Source organism: Symsagittifera roscoffensis, chromosome 3 (genome assembly GCF_963678635.1).
Source record: "Symsagittifera roscoffensis chromosome 3, txSymRosc1.1, whole genome shotgun sequence".
Lineage (NCBI taxonomy): Eukaryota > Metazoa > Xenacoelomorpha > Acoela > Convolutidae > Symsagittifera > Symsagittifera roscoffensis.
In genome coordinates, this window is record NC_087064.1 from 20,462,495 (window position 1) to 20,490,480 (window position 27,986).

At 37.1% G+C, this 27,986-nt stretch overlaps 1 protein-coding gene across 3 annotated transcripts in view; it reads right to left on the reverse strand.

The window, feature by feature from the left end:
• The window catches only part of LOC134842105 (uncharacterized), a 34,549-nt gene extending 13,969 nt beyond the window's left edge, over nt 1-20,580 (reverse strand). For 2 of the 3 annotated variants that reach the window (XM_063858291.1, XM_063858289.1), the window contains exons 1-2: nt 20,358-20,580; nt 3,586-3,926 (exon numbers count right to left, since the gene is read on the reverse strand). The gene's annotated coding sequence lies outside the window, so the exon portion shown is untranslated. Of the gene's footprint in view, nt 1-3,585; nt 3,927-4,146; nt 5,004-20,357 lie in introns of all 3 variants that reach the window. The other variant, XM_063858290.1, reaches the window with a different exon arrangement.
• Between the last annotated feature and the right edge of the window lie 7,406 nt (nt 20,581-27,986).

Genomic DNA, 27,986 nt, shown 5'->3' on the forward strand with positions numbered 1-27,986 from the left:
TTGCAAAACTTATTATGGTAGCTTTATCTGAGTTCAAAGTTAACTTATTTAGGCAAAACCAGGTTGAAACATTTGTCAAATCTAATTGAAACTCTTCAAATTTTGAGATATCCCATAATATATTTGTATCGTCAGCAAAACGAAACTTTTTTAACTTTGAAACTGCATGATGCATATCATTTATAAAAACCAAAAAAAAAGAAGACAGCCTGAAGCAGAGCCTTGAGGTAAACCTGAAGTGACTGGTAGCCAATCACAGAAACAGTTTTTCACCTTTACATCTTGAGATCTCTTAGACGAAAGATTTTCAAACCATTTGTAACAATTTGCCCGCAGCATTGAGTGATCAAAGTAACAAAATCTTTTTTTTAAACTGACAAAAAAAAAACTAAATTTTTTGTTTTCCTTGACTCTTAATCATATTCATTCAGTTACTTCTGCTAGTGCATCGACCGTTGCAAATTTCTCTCGAAAACCTGATTGGCTATTATACAAAAATCTAAATTTTTCAAAGTAGCTGTAAAAGCAGGAGAGTGCATATCTTTTTAATTATTTTACTGCAGCTACTCAACAAGGATTTTGGGCGATAAATGCTTAGTTCAATTCTGCTACAAGCTTTAAAAAGTGGCAGCTAATTTGAGGTCTTCTGGAAAACTTCTAGTAGCAAAAGAAAAATTTGTAAAGTTTGTTAAATAAGGTGCTATCACAAAACAACTTTTTAAGAAAAAAAAGTTACTAATTTTGTCAATTCCATAAATTTGTTTGGACTTTTAGCTAGTTTTGTAATTGATTACCTCAAAAAATGAGCAGGTTGAATAGACATATTGATTGACTTGCTATATTATTTTGATACACCGGATTTACAACTTCCATATGGTTTGTTTTCTTAACTAATTTGATGCCAACAGTTGAAAAGTACTCATTAAAAGCCTAAGCTATTGATGGAGAGTCAGACCATTTTTTTCAGTCTAATTTTAGTAATGTGACTTTTGTTGTTTTAGGATTTTACTTTTAAGTTCGTTTAAAACATTATACACGTGTCTCAAGTCTACTATACAATTATTGAGATTAATGAAAAAATACGTTTTTCGGCCTGTCTGATATTTTTTTTTACCTTCAAACATTCAAAAAGGATTTTTTCCTTTTTCTTGTTTCCCTTTTCCAATTTTCATAATTTGTAAAGTTGATTTCTTCTCAAGGTTGATTTTTCAAGCATTTATGAAATTAAGGAGCATTATTCTTGTTTTTAGGACAACTTTCCTGTATGTGAGCAAACATGTTCAAAGTTTTCTGAAGGCATTGACTATGTTTTTGGTAGGCAATGTTAATGCTTTTATCATTGATTAAGTTGGAGAACTCCAAGTTTTGTTTTGGAACGAGCAGGAATTCCTTCATTGAATTCTTTTCGTTGAAAAAGACATAACCCGTTAACAATAACCCGATGAATGAGGTTTCATGAAAAAAAAACAAATTTTTAAGGTTACCTATTGTGGTCGAAAACGCAATCATTTTCCATTACTTCAATGGCAAGATTTTCCAAAACTTGTGTTATAAAGTAATCCAAATATGTTTCTGAGGAATCACTTATTGGAGTTGCAGATTTATTCAATAGTTCAAAGCCATTGATTCTTATTGAATTTAGGTATGATTGCTGTAAATCATTACTCACTTTACTTAAAGTATCCATTTTGAAATATTTGGCTAAGATTATTGGTAAAATAAAGTGAGAAAAAACTTCTCATTCTTTATCAAGCTCATCGACAAACTGAAATTTATTGAAGCGCAGTGGAACAAATGCTAACGCAATTATCAATTGTTTTCCACTAATTTAAACTATTAGTGAGATGGTTTCTGGCAAACCACTATTAATTTGTTCAATTGAATTTGTTTTTTCGCTAAGTTGTATCATAGTTCTACCACCTCTTGTTACTCTATTATTCGTGATAACCCTATGAGCACCTTTGATTTTATACACATTGAGATTGTCATTTTTATATAACCAAGCTTCTGTTAAACACAATTAACTAATAGAAGAATCGGGACGACTATGTAGGGCTTCTATATCTTCGTGATGCTTTTCAAACGAGCGTACATTAGACAATAAGAACCTATTATTAACATATACCGTTTTCCATCGTTGTAATTTTCGTTTTTAGCGATGTTGATGATTTGTTTAAAAAAAACTTATCAAAGCACTTTAAAACATCATTGTAAGCATAGTCTAGCAGCTTTCCTCCCTCGAAAAATTGGTCAGTTTTTTTAATCCGCTGATTTCCTTCCCGCTGAAAGAAAATAGTCCCTCCACGCGTCCAATACGGGGATCGTTTCTCATCAAGTTGAAGAAGTTGAGCCTTGGACGGCTCAAGTCTTTGAACACTCGTACATATTTCAGGTGTTGATTTGCTCTCAATAGTTTTTTTCTTAGTAAGATGACTTTCGCAGTCCTTCTCGCAAACTTGACATTTTTTGGCCTACTCTGGGTTCCGCTTCCTGGCAGTCGATGCGCAACAAATGTTTTTTTTTTCATTAATAGTCTTATCAATTTGTCTTCCTAAGTCAATCGCTTTAGTTAGCGTTTCGTTTTCCTGTTGAGTTTCTTTGCTGTTTTCAGATTGCACAATTTCCTCACTTAAGCCGTTTTTTTTTACATTGTCTCGCCAATTGTACGACTCCAATCATTCAACTTCGGATATAAATTGTAGCTTTGAAATGTTCGCTTGATCTTCAACTTTTTCTTCCACCTCAGATTGAAATTTACTTCTGAAACCGATCATTGTTTCATCGACTAAACGCTTTATTCACTCGTTCATTTATGTACGGATCGTTTGAATAACCTCAGTTTTAAGACTTTACGTTTGTTTTGAGATGTAGTTTCGATTGTCTGGTTGATAGTTGATTCAGATTTTTCATTTGGTGGGCTCATCGTAATAAAAAAAGATTTGATAACGGCTTATCATCCGTTCTGCCAGTGCCAAGAGGGGTTTGGTCCTAAAAACTCAAGTTGGTCATTTCTTTCAATGAGTACTGGTTCTTGCCGGAGTTCATTTTCAGTTATCTGAAACTATTTATTAAGCTTATTACAACAATTAGGCTTTGATTTTGAATAATCTTTTCTTTTAAAATCCATTGAGGCATGATTTCAACTTTTTGTCGCGAAAAACTGGTTAGATTTTTCCATTTTCCAGTTTTGTTCAGAAGAAGATTAAAAGTAGATTGGTTTTTCAATCAATCAATCACCTGAACAAAAAAACTACATCAACGGTTTTGCTATCTAATATAGGATTTCAATGTATTCAGTTTTACGTATCAAGATCAAAATTTCAACAAGAAAAAAAATTAAAAGAAAAAAATGAAAAAAAAAATGCGAAAAAAATGAGCACAACTACGGCTTTTCATTTTGCAATTTAGTGTATGTTTTTATCCTCATGAGTTCAAAATTTGAATATTCAGAAGGAAGTTGTTTAACTTGTAACACCCGTTGATTATGCCCTCGAAAGGCATAGTTGTGTTCAGTTTCCGTAGTTGAAAAAGTAAGTTTCAAATTTTTGGAGAAAAAGCGACCATGCTCTTAATAAAATTACTCACTCGAGCCCTTGTTGTTTCTCAAGAGGTGAGTTTTACTGAAGACCAAATTGTGCAGGGAGTTGCTGGGAGAATGAGACAGGCTCCCCCTACTGTTCGAGTTGTTTCCCCCACCCACCAAATTCTGAGTCACCAACAGACGATTCAAAGATGACTGAGAAGAACTTTGGTTAGTATTATTGCTAGTTAATAAGTTAGCGCCCTGATGTTGCTGGTGTTGTTGTGATGTAGAATGTGATGTTGACAGATTGTTTGTGCTGCCGCTGTTTCTAATTGTCGAAAATTCTTGCTCCCGGGTTTCTTCGTTTTCATCCAAATGATTGTTTAGTTTGGTGTCTGTCTTCCTGAATACGAAAAAACGAATTTTTTTTTAGAAATTTATCATGAGAGCCATTATCAGAAACAAATTTTGATTTGAAACACTTTATTTTCAAAGTTGTTTCTTTTTATAGCATCTTTTTATAGCAGCTTTTTTTCACATGTTTCTGATCAATTATTATTTATTGTAGTCTCAAATTAATAATTCCCTAAATGATTCTTCTTATAAAGTAATTTGGAGTTTACGTGAGAGATCTGTAAAATATGCGACATGCGGCACAGCTAGTTTGAGGGACACTTATTTGACTACCATCTGCCAAAAGTGATACGACGAATTGGCTGTTCACGACGGGTGGCTGCCACCAAAACAGGGGCTCAATATTTCCACAACTTTGCTTGAAGGTCCTCTTCGGGGAGCTGCCGGGACTGCCGGGGTTGCTGAGCGTGCCACTGGGCGGGGGAGGGAGCAGCGACTGAAGTTTGCTCGCTGGTGCCAGATTCGATTTTGCTAATATCTTCTGGATTATAATTTAGATTTTTTTCGTTTTAGGTCAAATTTACGTCAATTTGATACAATGTCAGAAACAGCGGAAAGATTTTTTCAAAAAAGGAGTAATAATTGTACTAAAATCACTAAAGTTCAGAATTATCAGTCCAAGAAATTTTTGTTTGTTTGCGTCCAGTTATAAATCTCAGAATCAAACTCAATTCAGTTCATAATTTTTGTGAAAATGTTTTGTCTCCAGGCAAACTGGCTTTCAACAAATCATTAGAAACCGATTTGTTTTGCAATAAAAAATTTTGAAAAAAGGAAAATTGGAAATAAAATTGTTTGACATGACTCTGTAAGCATTTTTTTTTATTTGGAATGAAATAATATTCCATTGATGGTGTTTAATTTGTAGACAAGCAATGGTATGCTGTTTTTGGTTTCAGTATTTTATGGCAAATTGGATAATTGTGAGGAGACCTTTTATTCATTGACAAGAGTATGTCTTTGGATGCAACCATGCGAAGCCGTTTCCAAATGATGAGTTTTTATGGATGTTCTTTTGTTGCTTCGTTTAGGGGAACTCAAAATCAAAGTCCATGTCCATTGTGTCCTGTAAATGTTCAGAGGCGGCAACTCGCAATATGTTCAAAAGGAACGATATTAAAATTGTTTTGATCTGATACAGTCTATCTTTAAAAAAATCAAATTTTTAAGATCAAATTTTTTATATTGTTTTCAGACTTCCCCTTTTATGTTTTCCTATGAAAAAGAGAACGCACCAACGCACCATGAAGCTCAACTCGAGATGTCCCTCCGCTCGAGAAGAGCCAATAATACATTATGATAGCTAAACTGTCTGCCAAATAGTTTTTTTTCGACAACCATTTTTTTGTGCAGAGATTCTTTGTGCGAGCTTAACTTCAAAGGTTGTATGAACAGTGTAATTTTATTTGATTTTGTCTGGTTTTGTTTAAAAGTTTTGTTTAGGTTAACCTTGCTGGACTTGAGAAAGCTCAAACTTTATAATGTTTTCTTATGGAACTATGAATGAAACTATGAAGCAAAACTAACTATTATGTACTTTTTTGATTTTCGAGTTCATTATCACTTCAAATGTATGTTGGCAAAGTATCAACTTAACTTTTAAACAAGATCATAGGCCAGTATAAGAAGTGGCGGATACTCAAGGTTAAAAAAAACTAGCAATCTGTCAATTAGCTACATTCAGTCAACTTTATTGTTGCAAACTTTTATGGTGAAGGACAAGAAAAAAGAAAAATTTTTCAGCAGTTACACAAAAAAACTGTCTAAAATTTTCATGGAAAATTTTTCTAAAGTTAGAGATTTTGATAAGTGAAAAAGAAATGAAATTTTTTTTAGCAGTACACTCCTTGATCGCAAAGGTCTTTTGAGACAGTGTACTCTCATAAAAGATTGTTTTCTTTCAGTATTTGTATAACCATAAACTAAAAAAATGTTGAAACTTATCTTTCAAAGAAACCGGCAACCAACACACTGAGGAAAAGTTTTTGACAAAACCAGAAAAAATAACCCTAGATTCTCCGTCGTAAAGAAGTGTTTTTAGGTCTTTTTAGGTTTTTTTTTTATTATTGGTATTTCTTTAAGTTTTCACTAGATTTTAAGTTTTCTCTATAAGTATTTCTAGAAGTTGTTAGCTGGATAAACCAAACGGAATGTTCAATTTGGGCAAAAATTTCTGCCCGAAATATTGAGATATCTCACAGAGCACAAGTGAAAAAACTAAAACAAGATTTTTTTCACCCAGTTTTGGAGAAGTTCACGAAAACTTTTCTTGAGCGGCAAGACTTGAGCGGCAAGAGTTGTTCTTGAACGAAAAGACTGTTTATGTTAAGATTTGTCCCTTAAAAATTAATCAAGTTTTCAAAATTAATCAAAATTAATTAATAGAGAAGCAACCTTTATTTACGGTCTTCTTTTAGTTACGGTTTTACAGTCGGCAAAATCTGAATCATTCAGACTTCACCAAACTGTTACTTTATGGTGACTCTGAAATATTACCAATCCTTTTCAAAAAACTGTTTTGAGATGTCTCTGGGGAGGAGAACTTTTCAAAAATTGGTTCGGTCCCAATCAACGATTTAACCTTGAAGGTGACTGGATTGAAGCAAACGCCACACATAGAATTTAATCAGGAAACTTTGACCGTTATTGCCAATTCCTTGTTTAAGCTTGCGGCAAGCAAGCGTTATCAAACTTGATTAAAGATTTGTTCTAATTAAACACTAGTTTAACAGAATTTTTTCAGCCATTTAATCAGCTGGCTTTACTAATAAAGGTAATTTGTAAATGTGGAACCAGTAGTGTTGTGGTAAGGAAGGGGGCTATGTCGCGAAGGATCAAGCGCTGGAATCTGACACCATGCTAGGCAGTTTTCTAATTCGATGAACGTAGTCCAGAATTATATATAGGTCAGGATGATTTGTTTTTTTGGTTATTTCAGCAAAAAATCTTAAAATTTGTTCAGGCTAAAATTTTGTTCTTTGCATTTTGAATGTTGATTCCTTATTTTTTCAGTTCACTTCCTTTGGTGAAAGGAAGATAAACACCACTACCGAATGTAATAATCACGAAAAACGTGATCGACTTTTAATTTCGAAAAAAATGAATTTAATTATCAGTTTCCATCGGAATAAAATCCTGACCCAACAATCCAGTTTATTCAAATTGGGTTAGCTTTATCAAAAAAGTGCTTATTTTAAGTTGTTCTAGAAAATCAGACAATCTTAAAGCCATCTATTTGTTCTTCGAAACTCGATGGTTAAGGTTTTTTAAATACACACGTCCAGCTTGTTTTTTATAGGCGTCCATTGCCGTTTTCTAACTGCCAGATGGCTTTGACGTTTTACGTGGTAAAGTCCAACTTGTTTTTATATAAGCGCTCGTTGCTGTTTTTGACTGCCAGTTGGCTTTGACGTTTTATGTGGAAAAGTTTTGTGACTTTTGTATTTAGTTTTATTTGGTAAAGTGTCTGCTCAAAAATTGTCAGCGTTGTTTGCGCTGCATCGTTTTTGTTCCGTTGCTAATTTGAAATTCAAATATTTTCTTTAGCGTGTTTGCCTGTGTTTGCGTGTTTGAAAATTTATTGAGAATACGAATTTTTAAGTAGACTTTTTAAATTATTTTTTGCTTTGTTTTTGCGCTTATATAGTTTTCTTTTATTTGTGTTGTACCGCAATTTATGCCAAGCTCCGTTACATCTCTGTGTTTTTTTTATACTCAATACTCAGCAGGACGTGAATATTGTTCTGATTTCAAATAGAAACAGAAACATGAATTATTTTATTGCGTTCACAAAATGTGACGCCGCCGCCACCACCAAAAGAAATATGTTTTTATTCCCTTGCAAAAGGAAGGGAAATGCTATTGGAATAATTCGTATAACGTTTTAAGCATTGAGAATTGAAACGACTATTCTCATTCAATACGAATATTAACGATTCCTCTCGTAAAATACGAGCATACGAAACCTTCTTCTCGTAAAATACGAATGTACGAATAAAGAATACGAAGTTAAAAGAAACTTCTCATTTGATACGAAAAGTGGCGTGATTTCCCAATCTGAGTATAAATAGAAGCTCAAAACTACGGGAATTCATTCCAACAATATCTCTTCTAACACCAACACCACTCTCTTCTACCACCCCAACCAATCTCTAAAAAATATCTCTAATCTCACCGTTAAAATAGATATTGAGTCAAAAGGCAACTTGCTGTAAATTCATACTAACTTCTTTTCTAATAAAATATTTCTCAGCGAATTTTAGATTTACTTTCTAAGATAGAAAGTAGAAAGGACCCTTTAATCCTAGCAAGCGTTTTGTCCGACGTAAATAGTATTGCTAGCGTAATAAATTGGTGCGACCAGTGAGGCACACCTTCTAAAAATTCGCAAAAATTGCTAAAGTCTCAAAAAGAGATAAAAAGCAAAAATTCCAATTCTCAAACTGGAGAATTGTTGAAATTTCTCTTACAAATAAAGAGAAGTAATAAATTTCCAAATCGGAAATTTAAGTTTTCTAAACAAATTTATAAACCTTTCTATCTTTCTTTTTTAAGTTCTAAACTAAATATAAAATGGCTGATACCCCAATATCCCATCCCAACTTGTCTTTAATGACATTTTCGGGAAACGATCCGAACCAAAATGCTACAGCATTTTGGAATTCAGTTGAAAACAAAATTCTTTTCTCATTAGGTCAAAGACCTGCTGATAATGATGCACGACGCAGCTATGATAGCAGACAACGATCCCTATTCGGATCATTGTTAACTGATACATCTCTTGAATGGTTCAATGATAATGTAACCAATGCTACCACATGGGCACAACTCAAAGACCTCTTCCTAAACAGATTCACTGACGGACGAGATCAATTCAAACATAGAATTGATGCTGAAAATGCAGCTCGCCAAGATGGCGAATTAATAAAAAATTACTTCCACAGAATTAAATCTCTGTAGATAGAGGATGGCCCGAAAGTATTGATGAAGCCGTTCATGCTACTGAAGCTGCTCAAAATGCTGAGAGAACTATAAAAAACAGACAAAGAAGTCAAAAGTATATTGATTTCTCAATTAAGGGAGTAAGACCTCTAGCCCTTAAACAAAAAGCTCATGAATACCTGATAGAGCATCCAAATGCCAACTGGGATCAATTCACAAATCATGTAATCACTAAGGATCTAACATTCATTGTTGCTACTGATCCTGCTAATAAGTCAACAACGGATAAAATGACTTCATTAGAAACTCAAATTAAAGAACTAACAAAATTGATCAAGAATCAAGAAGTTAGTGCAATCAATGATCAGAATTCATTTCAACGACGTCACCCTGACATCAAGGGAAGACCTAATAGTACACGATTCTGCGAATATTGCAGAATGAATGGACATTCTATATCTAGATGTTCCAAAAAGCAAGTTCAGGACGAAGTAAATAAGTTGCGAAAAGAACTCACCACAAAAAATGAACGAAGAGTTTCATTTGAAACTGATTATAAACGAAATCGAAGACCGAATAACTTCCCTAACCAGAGTAACCCTAACCCAAGCAACCGGTTTTGGGATAACCAAAACAGATCTACTAACAATTCAAATCCTAGCCAAAATAACTATGGCATTCGCCATAATTATAACTATAACGGAAACAATTTCCAAAAGGCTAATGCACAATCGTCTTTCAATAACAAAAGACCCCAAACCTATGATGATAGGTATCCCAGAGAAAACAAATTCAGAGAAAATGAACAAGTTGCTAAACAGTTCTACGACCAAGAAAATAGGCAATTCAATAGTAACCCTAGAGGTCGACCATATAACACTGGAAGCTATAATAGCAATAACAGTCGAGACTCAACGCGATCTCAATCACCAAATTTTAGATCGAATCAAATACAGTCTGAAACTACCCACTGGGTTGAGGAAGAAGTCAATTACTGTGATGCTATCACTGATTTCTTTCCTTTAAACTATTAAAGTCTCCGAAACCAAGCGATGATAGTAATCCTAAATCAAGGATATATCTTAGCTTATATCATTTTGCCACCGGAGACAAAAATAATAATAGTGGACTTGAAATTGAATTCATGATTGATCCAAGATCAACTTGTAGTATTATAAACTACCCAACTTATCAAGAATTGGAAAAATTAGGTCAAAAAATGACAATTTACCGATCCAAAATTAAAGCAAAGACTTATAATGGATCTGATATACGTATGTTTGGCCATACATCTATCCAATCTTGTTTCGACACTGATGGAAAATATCCATCTAACCACAAAGTGTGGATAACTGAAGAAAAGACTGCCAACCTATTAGGAGTAGACTTTTGTCATCTCTTCTTAAAAGCTCTCTACTTTGATATCCCCGCAGTTGAGCTCAAATCAAAAGAAGGTGTAATATCATACGGGTTGATGAACAACGATAAAGAATATCCTAACGTTTCAAAGATTGTCTCAATTAACTTGAAAGAACCCTTGTTCATTCCAGCACGCTCTACATACTTATACAAACACTTGGCTGAACCAAATTCATACTTCGAAAAAGGGACTACATTCCTGCCTCATAAAAATACAACTAAAACCGAATTGGTTTTCATTAATACAGTTTGTACTCAAATTGAGCAAAGCCTACCTATCCTAATTGAAAATCAGAAAGATCATCCTGTCACACTAAACAAGTGTGTACTAGGCTATGCAGTAACTGATATTCAAGGATACGAGGATAAAATATTTGCTATCCACGATTGTGATGAGTTCACAACGAGAATTTTAAATGAAAGTTCAGAATTCGATAGCTGTTTCATGCTGAACACTGTTGTCAATACAACACAGGAAAGCAATACTCAATTATCCGGCCCCTGTCTACAATATGTAGACTTCAAAAAAAGGTCCATATTCGAATCGAATATGCCCATTGCCCATACAATCTCTGCAGATAGAGCAATGAAAAAAGGATTTGCTGAATCAATTAGCAAAAGGTATCCTGAGCTACGACACTTTTGTAACTCAATACATGCCAACATTAACGATATTCTCATCTTCACTGATCCAAAATCTGGACAAATCATATATAACCTGATTACCAAACAGAGGTACTTTCAGAAACCCACTTACGACGCTATATTCAATACCTTGTCCGAAATGAAAGATCATGCTATAGCAAATAACATTCGATCTATCGCAATGCCCAAAATTGCTTGTGGCTTAGATAAAATGAATTGGGAAGAAGTTTCCAAAATCATTCTCGATGTATTCCAACATTCTGGAATTACTATATTTGTCTATGTTTCAGGACAAGAAATCAAGGACATGCCTGCCCTTGAAGTGTTTGATACAGAAAACGTATCAGAAATATTTGAACAAATTGGTTCAGATATAGTCAAAGTATGCAAAAATGAAAACGAAATAGCAACCGACTTTTCTAATGATGCAAAGAACCTTTGCAGGCCTCCCTTGAAAGAACAATTCAAAAAGTACCGAAACAAAGAACATAATGATCGGCTAATTGCCTTTCTAGTCAACGAAACCTTTACCCAATACTCCTCAATTGATAAGGACAATAGTAGTACTTTGGAAAAAATCGAAACTACTATTAAATTTTTATCTGACTTCGATTTCACACAAAGTGATATATCGGATGATGAATTTGCAGATCTAATTCAAATGCTGATAGAGGATCAAGATGTTTATTCTCATCACAAATATGATATTGGAAAAACAAAACATAAATTCCATATACCACTCAAAAAGGACGCAACGTTCAAAAAACAACGACCGAGTAAAATCCCAGTCCATCTAAGAGATAAATTGGACAAGTTAATGGATGAATTAATCCAAGCAGGCATAGTCAGAGAACTAAATGAAAAAGATGATATGAACTCATGGTTCGTAAATCCAGTCATCATTCTTCCAAAAAAAGACTACGTTAAGTTGGTCTTGGATGCTAGGTATCTAAACTCAATCACAGATACTAGCAATTGTAGTTGGCCATTAGAACCACTACAAGTTCTCATGACCCGAATAAACGGATCATACTTCACAAGTAGTGATCTCTCTTGTGCCTACCATCAAGTACCTCTAACAGATGAGGCACAGAAATTAACAAGCTTTATTGTAGGAGGTAGACAATATACCTACCAAGTTGGTTTCTATGGTTTGAAACCACTTCCAAATTTCTTCAGTAAACTAATGAGATATGCCTTCGGACCCCTCATTAAAGAAAAAAAAGCAATTACTTACATAGACGACACTCTGTTACAGAGTCAAAGTAAAAATGAAATGTTTGACACAATTCGAGAATATCATTCTCTTTTACGGAAGGCCAACTTAAAAGCTGCCCCTGACAAAACTTTTTTCTTCCTAAGAAAAGTTAAATTTCTAGGCCACGTTGTCTCTAAAGATGGTCTTTCCCCAATCGCTTCACGAATTGATGACATAAAAAAATTGAAATCCCCTGAATCAAAAACAGAAGTTCTAGGAGTATTAGATGTCATGGGATTCTACAGCACATACATCATCAATTTTCATGTGGACGCAAAATGTCTATATGAACTAGCAAACAGTAGTGATAAGTTTCAATGGCTACCATGCCATGAAGAAGTTTTTCAAAAACTGAAAGACAAATTCTGTCATGATATTTCAAATGCCATACCTGATGTAAACTACCCATTCCACATTCACGCCGACTCCTCAAATGTAGGAACCGGATGTATACTCATCCAAGACTTCCCTGAAGGGAAAAGAATTGTTTCTGCCAATTCTAGAGTCTTTGATAAAGCTGAGCAGAAAATGTCTACTCAACATCGTGAATTATGTGGAATAATATCTGCTTTGCAAACCTATGAATTCTACATTATAGGTTCACCCTTTCCTCTATACCTATATTGTGATCACAGACCTATTCTCTTCTTATGGTCCAGAAAAGGACAACTATCTCATAGATTTTTCAAATATCAAGTCGTATTGACAAAATTCAACAATTTGAAAATAATCTATACTCCAGGTTCAAACCTAGCCTTTCCTGACTTATTGAGCCAAAATGTGCCCATCGCTGATATCAAAAGATATCAACTAGAACACAAAACCATTCCAAATGATATAAAGTTCATCCTAGACAATGGAGAACAAATATGTTATTCAGTACTCCACAAAGATGATAACATATTTCAAAACGATTGCTATCCAGTCATTGCTCAAGTGCAAGGCGGGAAAAAGAAATTAATCAACATAAGTGACAGAGGAGACTTCAGCATTGAAGATGCTCCAGAATATTTTGAAGAGTCTTGTAGTGCAATTCAAAATATAACAGATTTCTTCCGATTTGGCAAACAAATCAATCAAATCAAACGACTATCTATACCAGATATAAACGATCAAAACATTTATGAAGAAATTCCAGATGAAGTATCTGCACTTGATGATCCTTTGGAAAATTCAGAATGGCTTGACTTATATGAAGGCAATGTTGAGAACAACCTTCTCAACGACCTGGTTAAAGCAAAAAATGATTTTGCAACCAAAACAAAATCCTTGAGGTTAATTGAACCCCTAAGTCTCCAATCTGAAGAGAATAAATCAGATTCTCTTGAACTGATAGCAAAAATGACCGACTTTGCTAAAGAAGCAAATTTAGACGTTGAAACAATTATGCAAGAGCAGTTTAACGATACTGTAATCATAGATATCAAAAATTGCATAAAGCAAAACGAAAAGCCAGAAAGAAACAAAAAAAATCCTTATCGTGAAGAAAAAGGATTAAAAGCCTATATCAGGCAGTTCGAATTATTATTCATTGAAGACCAACATGATCTTCTATGTATTAATGAATATAATGATGACTACACTAAGAGTCCAAAAATTTGCTTACCCATCTCTCTAGTGCTAAACTGCTTTGAGTTAGCTCATAAGCATCCTCTTAGCGGTCATCACGGCGAAACAAAAACTTTGGAAATAATCAAAAGATAATTCTATTGGCCCGGACTCTATAAATGGGTCAACATGCTTCTTCATGATTGCCTAGAATGTCAGAAAAATAAACCTCAACGAAAAGACCTGAATGAAGCTCCATTACAACAATGGGGACAATTAGAAACAATCCCAATGAAAACGATTCACATTGATCATAAAGGTCCGCTCAGACCATCAAGTCATGGCAAAAACTTTTGCTTAGTTGTGATAGATGCCTTCTCTAGATATCTTCAAGTATATCCATGCACCCATGCAGACTCTAAGGAAACTATTAAGCTCTTAGAGAAATACATCACAACATTTGGTATTCCACAACAAATTATTCATGATAATGGAAGTGCATTCATGAGTAATGACTTTGCTCATTGGTCCTCTGAATTGGGAATAACCCTGAGACCAAGAACTACTTACTCGCCTTGGACTAACGGAAAAGTTGAAGTCCAGAATAAACATTTAACCCAGTACTTTCGACATTTCTTGAGTACCTCAGGCTCAAACTGGTCTGAATTAACAAATAAATTTGCTTTTGCACATAACACCGCCATTAATTCAAGTACAGGTTACACTCCATATGAGATTGTTTTTGGCATAAAACCTCAAGTTCCTCTTAGCCTTAAATTAGGCCTCTACCGCGACCAAAACAAAAGATGTACCTCTGAATTTTGCGCTGGTCTCGAAAATCATGCTCATACCGAGCATAAATCAAACAATGAGACCATAGATAGATTTCTAAAAAATCAAATTTCCGCCGAAATATTAAAAAGGGAAAATGATTTTAAGCTGATTTATAGTAACACCTATACCCATTGCCGCCGCATCACTAATAAGGCCCACATGTTCCGAAATCAATTTAAATTAGGACGGCCCATAAAAGAAGGAACAAAAGTGTTACTAGAAAATAGATCCAAACCACTATTGAAAAGTCAAAAGCTTTTAAATTTGAGATCTGGACCTTACACCGTAATTGAAAAAATCACGGAAGTAACATACGGAATTCAAAATGATTTCACTAACGGAAAAAAGATTGTCCACCGCAATCATATTGTTGAATACTTTCCTAAAGAACAACAAATGCCCAAGCTACTACAGGAGTACTCTAGTGATTTATTTTCAAGTGATTTTTATGATCATATAACAAATCATCAAATCGACTCTTTCAATAAACCGAAACAAGTTGAAAATCTACAATACCAGTTTTGGCCAGTAGTCAACAATGGTTATCAGCAAATGACTGATAATAATCCTACAAATGAGGATCAAAATAGAACTATTGTCCAAGATCAATCATTAGATTCAGGCAGAGAAACTATGCATCTAAGAACTTTGTTCGATGCGACTGCGATTGACCAGAATCTTAGACCTATTCGAAGTTCAACTCCCTATCCTGCTGATAAAACCCCTAATCCTTCAACTAGTCAATCTAGTAGTTATGGCCACCGCCGCCTACCTAGCCGCAGTATAAGTCCTAATACTAGTCTCGCAAATGACTTTGGCCGCCGCCACCAAAATATAACAACACAATATAATACTCCCCGTCCTCCTGATTTCCCTCGTTTATCTGAATCATCGGAAAGCTTTACTGACGGAAAAAATATTCCTCATAGCTCTCAAGAAAGCTTCTATGAAAATACTCGATCCGCACCTGGATCACTTTCAGAATCTAAAAAACCTAAGCGGACAAATCGTCCTACAAACTTTTATGGAACTACAATTCCATCTAGCATAATTGGCAAATTTAAAAAGAAATAAAAACACTAAACCATTTATTTGGCCAGCATAATATTTTTTTTTAATTCTTTTTATTGGCCTTCTCTTTTTTTTCTTTTTCTACTTTATAAATATTTCGTTTCTAATAAAAGCACAAAACACCAAAAATAACATGTTAATAAATAAATTTAAAAATAACTTTTATAAATATGAGATTTAATATCTGAGTACGCTTTCATAAGTTTTAATGCCGCCATCTTTTCTAACGAGTTTTCCGCGGCCCTACTCAGGCTCCTCACTGCAAACTACAGCGCTGAGTACGGCCGCCACCACGCTTGATAAATCTCCTCCAGCATAATCTCAAGCTCTATTTTTCGTTTAAACTCTGCCTCCGCCACTGGCTTTTTGAAGAATTCTTCTTGAAACTAAAACAAATTTATATAGTATTTCTATGTTACCACTTGAATAAAAAATTTTTTTTTTATTATTACTTTTAAAATTGAGTGTATTGTAAAACAAACTTACATCCTCCCCAAAGAATAAGGACAAAAAGTCCATTGTCTCTTGGGAAACCACATGGTTTCCACTCCATGGGCTCCGAATTCCCTTCGTGAAGCACCTACTTTGTATTGAGCCCAGCTCAAACAGTTCGTCAGTGTTCAGGACCGGATACTTGAATATGTAACTCCGGTCCATAAATATCATGAACTCCATGGGTGTCAGATTAGCACCCTTCTCGACTAAATCGTCGTATATTCCCACTCTTCTCTCCACTTCCTTGTCCTCCAGCAAGGCTTCGTGTTTAAAATCCAACTCATCCCGCAAGTTCAAAAACTTCTCGGGAAAGTCCACCAGATTGTCTTCAGGCTCGATATAACTCATTTTTCAAGAAAGCAAAAATTTTTAAAAATACTGAGATAACAGATGAAGTTGAAACGGAAAGCAAACAAATGATGTTGCTTTTAGTCCTCTTTTATGAAGAGATGTTTTTTTTTCATTTTCCTCCTCCAATAAGGAAGGGGAATGCAGTTGTTAAAATTAACATCAGCATAAACGAATGATTATCATTCCACTGCTAGATCTCAACAAATCAAAACTAAGTGGAAAAACCACGACATTAAGCCAGATTGGAAAAAACCACAAAACGAATGGCGAATGAATTACGACTTAAAAAGAGTCACTTCCGAAAGACGCCGAATAACAACGGCCAATCAGAGCTTAGATTTGCAAAAAAGCAAAAACAGCCTTTAAAAACTAACTGATATACAGTTGTTTTCATTCTTGCTCAATTCCACATCTTTCATTCAAATCCTCCTCTCTCTCTCTCCAAAATATAAAATCTGCTGAATTCCTCAACAAAAATTGAAATCTAACTCAGATTTCCCTTCACAAAAATCCACAAAATGACAAATCCAAATAGTGAAATAGAGGAAGGTGAACTGAAGGACCAAGATCCTGTTCTAACCACTCTCGAGGAAATGCTTAAAGTAAGTACTTTTAAAAATTATTCTACTATCATTCACCACCAAAAAATAAATTTGCAAAAAATTTATTTGGTTGGTCTTTTAACTCTAATGATACTTTCGAATCAAACCTCAGCAATTGATCGGAAAGAACAATTATATGCAAATACTGCAAATAATCTTCGGGTTGCTCATTATGATTGTCAACTAATGACTTCTAACAAAATGTTCTCTCTAAATAAAGTAGCACCTTGCAAAGTCCAACCAGAAAATATTAAAGTAACTCATGCTTATGTTACTCTATATCAGAGACATTATCGCACAAAAGTAAATGCGACAATGTGTCGAATCAAACACCAATCAATGCATTGGTTCTGCGATTCTTTTGATTCGAGTGGTATCGACGCTCGACAAAATATGATCACTACTGATCTCCATTTATCTGCCGATCAATGTAAATCGGCCGCCGACAGAGGCTATCTTAACCTAGGCTATGCTAGTATTGGAAATATTCCTTTCAAATTTAATGTTAAAACAGTAACTAATGCCCATGCTGGCAAAGTTGACGGCAAAAATCATAACGAATGTGATGGCCGTTCTTGGATTAAATTGGACACTTTTGAAACTTACATGCAAAATGTAACTCTGACTGTTAACCTCAAAGATGGAACAGTCAATAATTGGCAAAACATTCCTTTGCCCTGTCCAGTGTCTACAAATGGATGTGAAACAACATCCTTAGACGCTTTTGCTTATACTTGGGAAGAACCCAACAATTTCATTTTCACTGTTTTAAACAGATTTCCGGCTAAAATGATTCAAAACGAAGAATCATACTACATAATTAAAGGCGATTCTAGCCCATCTATTCATTCTACCCATACAAGGGATTCTCAAAAATTTATGCTACAGGTGATGAATAAACCGCAATCTCTTTGTGGTCATCCCAGAATAGTGTATCCAACTTCATATGATTCACTTTTTATTGCATACACTGACGGTTTCAATATGGATACTGGAATCCAAGTTAAACCAACCCCAGAAACGGGAACTATTCATAATGCCGGCCAACCAAATTCTACTTTTCTCACATTAAGTGATGATTCGCCGCCACTCCAATTTTCAAGTCATCAAATTGACTACGAAGCTCATATAGGTACCAAATTGGACTATATTCTTTTTTATAGCTTCTACATGCTCAGAACGGCCGAGTTAGCCCTTCTGCAAAATCAATGTGAGCTAGAACGCTCCTCAATATTAAATACTTTAATGCTTTCGCTTGAAAGCCCACGTTTGGCTGGCTATATTCTAACCAAAAACCGCTCTATGTTTTTAGAGACCAATGGCAATGTTGCCTGGCTCTACCATTGTCCGAAATTTTATTCACCTTTGCAATTAATGGATGAATGCTATAATCGCATTCCCATTATGTATAAGGAAAACATTCGATTTGTCGATCCAATTACGAGACAAACTTTTCAGCCGGCAGATCTACAAGACTGCTCCGACAAACATTCGAATCTCTTTCAACTAGATGTTGATGATGATAAGTCCTGGATTGAATTAACCCCTCAAATTACAAGGGTTACAGGACCACATCTCTTTAAACCAAAAGAGATAATTCAAAAGATTAAGCATTCTCTAGCCTCTAGCCAAGGCGCTTCAATCTACACTTATGCTCAAATGCAAAAATTCTGGAATATGATTTCCGATAATTCAGAGATGAAAGGAATACTGCAAAAAGTATCCAGGTCCTTTCTAAATGCTAAAAAAAATTTTTTCAAGGACTCATACAGCGCGCTAGGTTCTTCCGAAACAATTTATTTGGACTATCTCATCTCTCCAAACTTTTGGAAAAACGAATACACCCGTATATTCGGGAAAGTACAATACTATTTAGAAAAATGCGGAATAGTCTTCGCCTCTTTTCTATTTGTGAAATTCATACTAGATTGCCTAGTATTCATAATAAAGGCTATGCATATTCACAAAATCACCGGCCGCTCACTACATTTTGGCAAAGTATTACTTGCCGCTTCATACAATATACTTTTCACTTCCATAGTGACCTCAATTTTCACTCAAGATGAGCAAACTGAAAAAATAGAACAAGATTGTGATCAGAAAATACAAGCCCCTCTTTTAGAGGAAATTTATAAAATAAACCAGGATCGTATGTATCCTCACATCCAATTAACAAGTTTTGAGAGAAGAACTCAAAACTTGGATCACCCAACAAACCCAGTCTAATAAAAAAAGTTCTACTGTTCTAGGATATACCAACTGATTCAACTATGGACGCAACACTTGATGACGACTTGAGAGATTTCGAAGATCTCCTCTCACTTCTGCCACCAACCGATCCACTGGACTCGCAGATTTCAGCACTCACTCAACAACCAACTGTTTCTACTACTACAACACCCACTGCAAAGCCGACCTCAACACGATCCTTCGTTGAGCCACTACTTCAAACCAGTTCAGCTGTCCCAATAACTACAGCATCACAGCCACCACCCCTAAAAATTTCACCCCCTGATTTTAAAATACCCCTGGTTCCCTCGAATTCTAAAATTAAAAAACGGACCCAGATTGTAAGACCATATAAGATACTAACGGCAAATGCGCCGGTATCAACTTCTCATTGTCCAATGACCATTAGGCGACAGCCCTTGCACCCCACTGAAATAAACACTAGATTACATATTCAGTTAGAAAGGGAACGATACATTAATTCTAAAAGCAATCCTGGCTTCGATATGGATCTCAATTATGCTTTGAATCCATTAATCAATCGTTTTAAATTAGAAGCCTATCACCCTATAAAAAAAATGTATTCCATAACTAATTCCCTTCTTGAATATCAAAAAATCTATGTCCCAGCAAAATATCTGACAGCAAAATTACAAACCCCCCAGTTAGATGACTATACTGAGCAAATTCAGCGCAGTCATATCCATGAAACGCATCAAATCCGGGAGCTGAAAAAGCAAATCCACTATTTGAAAACAAAAAATCACCAACTTATAGCCCGGTTGGAAGGAAAATTGTAAAAATTTACCCTTTTATTTAAACATTTATTCTTTCGCTTTATATAGCTATGTAGTATAGCTATAAATTCCCTTTTAACAATTTTGACTTTTATAAAAAACAAAAAACACAAAAAAATACCCCCTTTGTATGAACCAGTCCTCCCCTTATTACGCGTGTGGACAGACTTCACATACTTCAGGAAGAAAAGGAGACTTCGGAAAAAGAATGTTTAAGGAATAAAACTAACCTTCAAACTTTTGAGAAACAGATAATTTTGATGTATTTAATTTTATAGTTAAATCCCTTGGTTGTGTAAACTCTGTTTTGATTTATAAATGTAACTGATGTGTTTATATTCATTCAAGCCTGACTCAAAGTATCAGTTGTTCAAAAACATCTGCTACCTGTAATACCAACAAACTATTGAACCAACTTTATGAGATTGAAAGAAAAAGCTTCGATTGATCAACAATTACCCCACTATTCAAGTAAAAGTAATAAAAATGAAAGTTTCAGTTTTTTTCCCTCTCCAAATAGGAGGATGGATATGTTCTGATTTCAAATAGAAACAGAAACATGAATTATTTTATTGCGTTCACAAAATGTGACGCCGCCGCCACCACCAAAAGAAATATGTTTTTATTCCCTTGCAAAAGGAAGGGAAATGCTATTGGAATAATTCGTATAACGTTTTAAGCATTGAGAATTGAAACGACTATTCTCATTCAATACGAATATTAACGATTCCTCTCGTAAAATACGAGCATACGAAACCTTCTTCTCGTAAAATACGAATGTACGAATAAAGAATACGAAGTTAAAAGAAACTTCTCATTTGATACGAAAAGTGGCGTGATTTCCCAATCTGAGTATAAATAGAAGCTCAAAACTACGGGAATTCATTCCAACAATATCTCTTCTAACACCAACACCACTCTCTTCTACCACCCCAACCAATCTCTAAAAAATATCTCTAATCTCACCGTTAAAATAGATATTGAGTCAAAAGGCAACTTGCTGTAAATTCATACTAACTTCTTTTCTAATAAAATATTTCTCAGCGAATTTTAGATTTACTTTCTAAGATAGAAAGTAGAAAGGACCCTTTATTCCTAGCAAGCGTTTTGTCCGACGTAAATAGTATTGCTAGCGTAATAATATCAATGAAAAAAAACTTGAACACTCACTGACTCTATAAACATTGATTGTATGTGTGTGTATGTGTGTGCATGATAATTATGATGCTTTTGTGTTCAAAACAATGTTTCAACAGAAGAGCAGGGGGATTTCAAACAGCAAGCGATTGACGATTGGGCGCATGCGGATGGTGCGGCGCGGCGGAAGGGCGCTTAATCATGAAGAGTTCAATCCGAAAACTGTAGTAGTACTAGACGTGGAAATATTTAATCGAAAAATTATCAAAAAAATTGCAATATGTACAACATTTTTCAAAATAAGTTTCATCCAATAGCCCTCACACAAATTCAATCAGTGCACAGAATAGAAAAAAGACAAAACATGTGGTTAACTATTTATTGGTTCAAAACCAGCTGGAATGATGGTGATATTCACTACACACAGCTTAATAAAATTCAACAATCAATGAACTTGATAGATTCAGTCATCTTGAATCACGCAAATTATTATGGTAAAGGACAAGAAAAAAAGAATTATTCTACAGCAATTACAAAATATATCAATGTTCAAGATTTGTCTGGAATGGTTGTCCAAAATTAAAGGAGACCTTGATATATAGAAAAGAAATTAAAATTACTTCAGCTGTAAGCCCCTGGTCGCAAAAGTGTTTTGTGACATTGTACTCCAATGAAAGACTGATTTTTTTAGTATTTGTATAACCATTAACTAGTCATTTAAAGAAACGCTAACACACATTTGGTTGTTCTATTGAAAAAATTTTGACAGACAAAACCAGCAAAGATAACCTTGGTTTCTTTGTGATAACAACTTTCCTAGTTCAAAAAGTGTCAATTTTGGACGATAAGATCAACGTTTCTTCTATTTACAGTGGATTCTTAAGTTAGAAGCTCTGCGTGATTGACTGTGAGCAGAACAAAAAACTGTTAGTAGCTTTGTAAACAAGAGTGAAAAAAATTACGTACTGCATTATCCAGAAAAAAAGAACATAATTACTGGACCAACCTAGTCTCTTCATGCGTTTAATGGGAGCAAAAGATTCCGGTAAAACCCAATTTATATTTGACATGCCTAAATAAACGTCGTTCGATTCACTGTATGATTCAATTGCTTTTTATTACCAACTTTATCAATCATTCAATGATAACATCCGGACACAAGCTGTGTTTATATTTGTCGTTGGCTTACGGCTTCTTTTGAAAACCTAATCCCAACTGTGTTTTAATTTCTTTCTGACAATCGCGCCTTCTTCGTTTTTTTAATGTGTTTTACAGTGACGTTTCAGTGTGCAATCAGCTGGAAATGAAAAATCTCCAAAATTCCTATTGTATACGTTTCTTTATGATGGTGTATGTAACATTCGCCCAAATACTACATAGCGACGGAGCGTAGAAAAAGTACCTATTAATGACTGGCAGGCGTCAGTTACCTTAATCCTACTCGTTTTTCACCGTCTCGACCTTGCCAGTTGATTTTCTGGTCTGTTTAGGGCTAAGTAAAAAGTTACTATTTTTAGGCCATCAGTCAAACGACTTTTGATCAGCTTTCGTTTACACAACCACATAGCTGAGTCTCGGATCCTCAAACTACAAGATTGCTATTAAAAACACGGCTCGAACACCCTATTTTATTATGTTTTTGTGTGACAGTTCTATATTAAATCCATTGGAGATGGATTGACCCTTTCCTCTTTCTAGCTACTCATATTCTAAAATATCAAATAATACCGGTGTTTATTCAAGGTTTTACGACATCCAAGTAGCTACAAAGTCAGTTTCATATAGTACCTTCACATACAACAGTCTCTGGGGGGGGGGGGCAAAGCCTCCGCTCCCGTGTTCTTCCCGAGATAACTCTGTTATCTCTCCCAATTTGTGGCACGGGAGGGTTCCGTGGAATATTTCTTCCCCACTGAAGCTTCCTTTTCCACTAATTTCCACTGCTAAGGTTCTTATCGTGTGTTATTGCCACGATAAGAGGCTTCGTTTCTCTCGTTCTTTCATGCGACTGTTTTCTGCTATCTCCGTCGTTGTTGTGTTTTTTCGTCCTTTCCAGTCAAAACGGCCGTCTTTTTTGTATTTCTCAGAAATAATGGCCCGTCAATCGAAAGTTTAAAATTTGAAATTTTCGGATTATCTAGACCCTCCTTCGCAGCATTTTTTTGTTGCTAAGGCCTTTAATCCTCGCTTTCTGTGTCGCCGGAAGGTTGCGCTGTGCCAATCCGGCAGAATGGCACATACTCCCCGGACAGTCCCCATCAATGTCCCCATTGATCGCATAACACCGGGTTATCGTCAAGTGGTACTCCAGTTTTCTATAATTGATCTTACAAATCGCATAAGAAAATGAAATTTATCTACTCCACCTCAACTCACTACGTGTCACAAATGGCATTGTACTACATCTTACTGCCTTCTAACATTTTCACAAAATTTGCAAACTTACCCAAACTTACCATGTCGCCACACAGTGAAATTGTGTCTTACACAGGTTAAAAACTTCAGTCGTGTTTAAATAGGTAAATATACTCACCTATGTTTTATATATATACATAACTAGCATAACTAAAATTTTCTTTCAACAATTTTAACAATTGCAACAATTTTCAAAGTCTGGTTTGACCAAACTAGATCAAAACAAAAAGTTTAACAAGTTCAATAATCAAAACTTGGTTGATTAGTTCAAGTTTTAACACACAAAGACAATCAGGTTTTTTCTCCTTCTCTTCCTTTCTTGTTCACGTCTTCACTTGTCCTCTTCGTTCCATCATCTTCATTCCATTGCTTCTCCATCCTGATCTTCAGCAACGCTGTCTTCTAGGACTTTCTCCAGGATGTCCATGGAGTTGCGGGCTGTGCCCCAACTCTCCTGTTCCAACAGCCTCGGTTTGCAACAAGGTAGCAGGTCCACATTCACCTTTTGCTACCGGTTCCTGCAAAAGCTGTTGTGAAGACACAGACTCACATTTCGTTCTAGGTCAGCTCTTAAGACCTCTTTCTTCTCATCTTCAGTTACACAAGGCGCTCCAGCTACTCGCTTCACCGCCGTGGTGACCGCGTTTCTGTGCGTCAAGAATGCTCTCTTATAGGCTCCCGGTCCTATGTCCAGCTGGAAAGATTGATAGGCTTCCGTGTTCCTCGACATGTGACGCTTTGCGCGTTCATACATCCATGACGTCATCACTGCACGGAACCAAGGCATCAACCTTTGCCTTGACCATATTCTTTCAACGGCTTTGGGTATTCTCAGAACCTTGCAGGTGATTCTGAAAAGATCCAATTCACGGCTCATCTTCACGTTGCTCAGCTGCTCAGGAGTCGGCACGGCCGTCTCCTGTTCACTTGTGTCCGCGTTAGCCTCCAACCATCTCACTGCCAGCATGGCACTAACCACCACGATTGACACCTGTTGATTCTGATCGGGAAACCCCGTAGTGTACAACTCCTCCCATACTAGCATTCTTCCATACGTCCCATACTAGCATTAGATTCCCGCGTTTGGGGTACCATAACGTCTGCGCCAAGCAGTGGCAAGGATACTCCCCATGGGTTCTCACTATGTTCCTTCGGGTCCGATACCCTGAGGCTCCCAGCAACGGTTCCACCTCCATCATAATTCTGTGTAAATTGTCTTTCTCTTCTATGGTGGGGAATTCAGTGGGTAACGCTCCACTCGCTTTCTGCTTTTGGAACTCGCTCACATTACCTTCGTTCAATCTCAGGAACTCTTCACCCACTACGTCTTGCAACTCGCCTTCAGATCTCTTCGGGACTGCCCGAAAGATCTTCGCCAACAAATCATATGACCTCTCCGACATTCTGGCCAACCTCACGCACTTTGGAACAGAGAAAAGTTGGTCAATCAACACCTGCTGCGTCCTCGCATCCATCACCACCATGTGCGTAGGATACCTACTATTGCAATATGGCGCGGAGCTTGAACCCACCAGATATTTTGAACCAGTAGGTTTATGATAGGCTTCACTATCCTTCAGATTCATTTCGTTTTCCAGAGCTTCTCGCCAGCCTCCGATCTTCTGCTCTGTCTGCAATGCTCCAGAGAATACTTCCACGCTGAGGGACGTCACTAGCTCATGGGCACGCTCCAGGCACTCAAGCGATTCTATCGAACTCGTCATGCTACAAAATCCCAAGGCTGTGGTCAAATTTACATCCGTCACCCCATGACAGTCCGCGACCAACTCCATGCCACTCTTATCCGACATGCTCAATCTTCCGTACAATCGTGCCAGTTGTCGATGCTGCTCGCTCAGCGTAATCGGGCAGTGTCCCAATTTGCAAACATGTCCTTCCATCCCACTATGTTGAGCCAAACAGGTGCCTTGCTTCAACCAATTGCTCGATGGACTTTCCTCTGATAGCTCCGTGGATGGGTTGCTTCTCCGTTTCGTCATCCTCATGGCCAGCAGATGGTGTATCATGGCCAGATCATGTAGACTCGCGTCATCATCCAGGTCTAATGTGATATCCGCCGTCATGTCCCAGATTAAACCGGCGTTAGGATGGGGACACCAAGAAGGCTTCATGAGCTCCCACATGGTTACTAGACTGGTTTTCAAGGGACCGTCCCAAGAACCACAATCAAAACTCACTTGCCCCTTCAGCTCGGGAATCGAGGGTTCGACCACTCGTTGTTCTAAAATGATTCCCAGCTTGGTTTGTTCCACCATCAGCATTCCAGTTTCTTTAATCCGTTCGACCCAGAAATTTAGCACTATGACTTGCTCATAGTTGAAGTACGCTTCCCTGGCTTCTTCATTCACGAAGGGATTATACGCCATCCCCGGTATGCCAGCCACATATTGGAACGACTTCAGTTTCCCTAGTATTGCAAAGTCTTTTTGTCCCCTGACTGTTTCAATCAACTCCCGGCTCACTTTCAATTCTTTGTTGGAATACCTTCTCACTTCTTCCAACTTGCGATAGCTCTCCATGTCATTCGACTCCCTATTTGGTACAATCAACGGCATATCCTGATATAGTTCCAGGAGTGCCCTAAGGAAGTTTCTTTCGCAATCAACTCCCTTTTGCCGAATGATCTTTATACATTCTCCCAGAACAGGAGTGGGGATACGATCCACCACGAACCTTACAAAGCAAAGGGCATCCTTACGCTTAGCCCAGGCTATCGCAGAATCGTCTTTTGAAATCAACGCTCGCAGGGCTTCCATCAACTCCAGCTCCTGTTCCTTTGATTTCAAATCTTTACTGGCTTCATATTCCGCCTTCTTGATGCCCATCAAGCACCAAGCCAACCGTACTTGCAGGTCAGTTCTTGTGCACGGATGAGCCAGGTATGCTGCCACCGTCGCAGGTGCATGCATCGTCTCGTCGAAGTTTCTTTGGAGGGCCGCCCTCCAAGAGATTTCCAGTAGTTTTTGCAGCCCGATTTCGTTCGCCTCCGAGGACATTACCGTGCCGTACTCTTTCCGATTTAAGTTAGAATTCTCCGTTAGCCCTTTCAGATATTCCTGCATGGCTCGCTTCTCGCTCCAAGCCATCAGCTGCCCTCTCGCGGAGTTCCTCGCCTTCAACATCTCCACATAACCCCCTGCTGGATCTCCCATGTGGACTGATTCCGGCACAGTGACTCGACTTTACTCGACCACATCGAGTTGTCCCTCCAGTTTCATCTTGGTCATGTTGGTTCGCGAGGGCCTGTAATCTTCAAGTACTCCAGATCCACACTGACTGATGATCTCCATCTCTAGTTTAGTGTCTGCTGGGGTTCGTGCAGTCTTCTTTGATTTCGTGGCTGTCGTGGTCAGACCTGCCAAGAGCATAGGGGGTATCAGGTTCTCTTTTTCTCCCCCGGTCAGCGTCGCACCATCTCCTTGCCCGCTCTCGCCTGAACGACCTGCGCTCGTCAAAGAGGCCACCACTGCGCTGGCTTTTGACTTCACCACTCTCTGGTTCACGGCTCGACTTCCGGTCTTCCCTTTTAGCCGCTTCAGCCCCTTTCTGGCTCGTCTGACGGGTAATTTCTTCGTGACCGGCTGATCATCGTCTCTGTCCTCTGTAACTGACTCGGTCAGAACATCAGACTCCATGGAGTTCATTATTTTTTCCAGGACATTACGCATAATGGGTTGGTTCAGTCCCACCTTCATTATGGACTGCGTCCCATACCGTCGTATCACGTCCCATGACCTTTCCATGAAGTTCACTCGGCTCCAGGTTGCCCCTGTCTTGCTTTCTAGTTCACTTTGGTATCTCTCCCAATCCTCTTCCGGCAGCGTACTCAGGAAGGATACCCTCATTGACTCTTCAATTTTTCTCCTCCTCGGTGACTCATGGAGCAATCTTTGTGGATCCCTACTTCGGCACTCTCTCGCCTGACTTATTGGGTCCATCGGGGATAAGTCGGCCGACGCCTCCTTTGTAGGGGACATGAAAGACGATCGCGTCATCAGCAATAGACTCCCATCGACTTCCCCATCGTCGTCTTCACTGAACCGGTATTCTAGCAAGTCTCTCTCCAACGCTCCTAGATCCGTCTCACCCGGTTTTTCTGTCTTTCCCCCGATGTCGTCATCGTCCTGATCCATCAATTCATCGTCATTTGCATAAGGTTTCCGCTTAGGTCCTGAAGGGCCTTGTCGTGTGTCTATGCCCGAGTCCGGCCGCGCCGGTACGGTCATGTCTCCTGCGTGATAAAACAATTCATCGTTCACCAGGAATTCTACGGACTCCTCGCCATG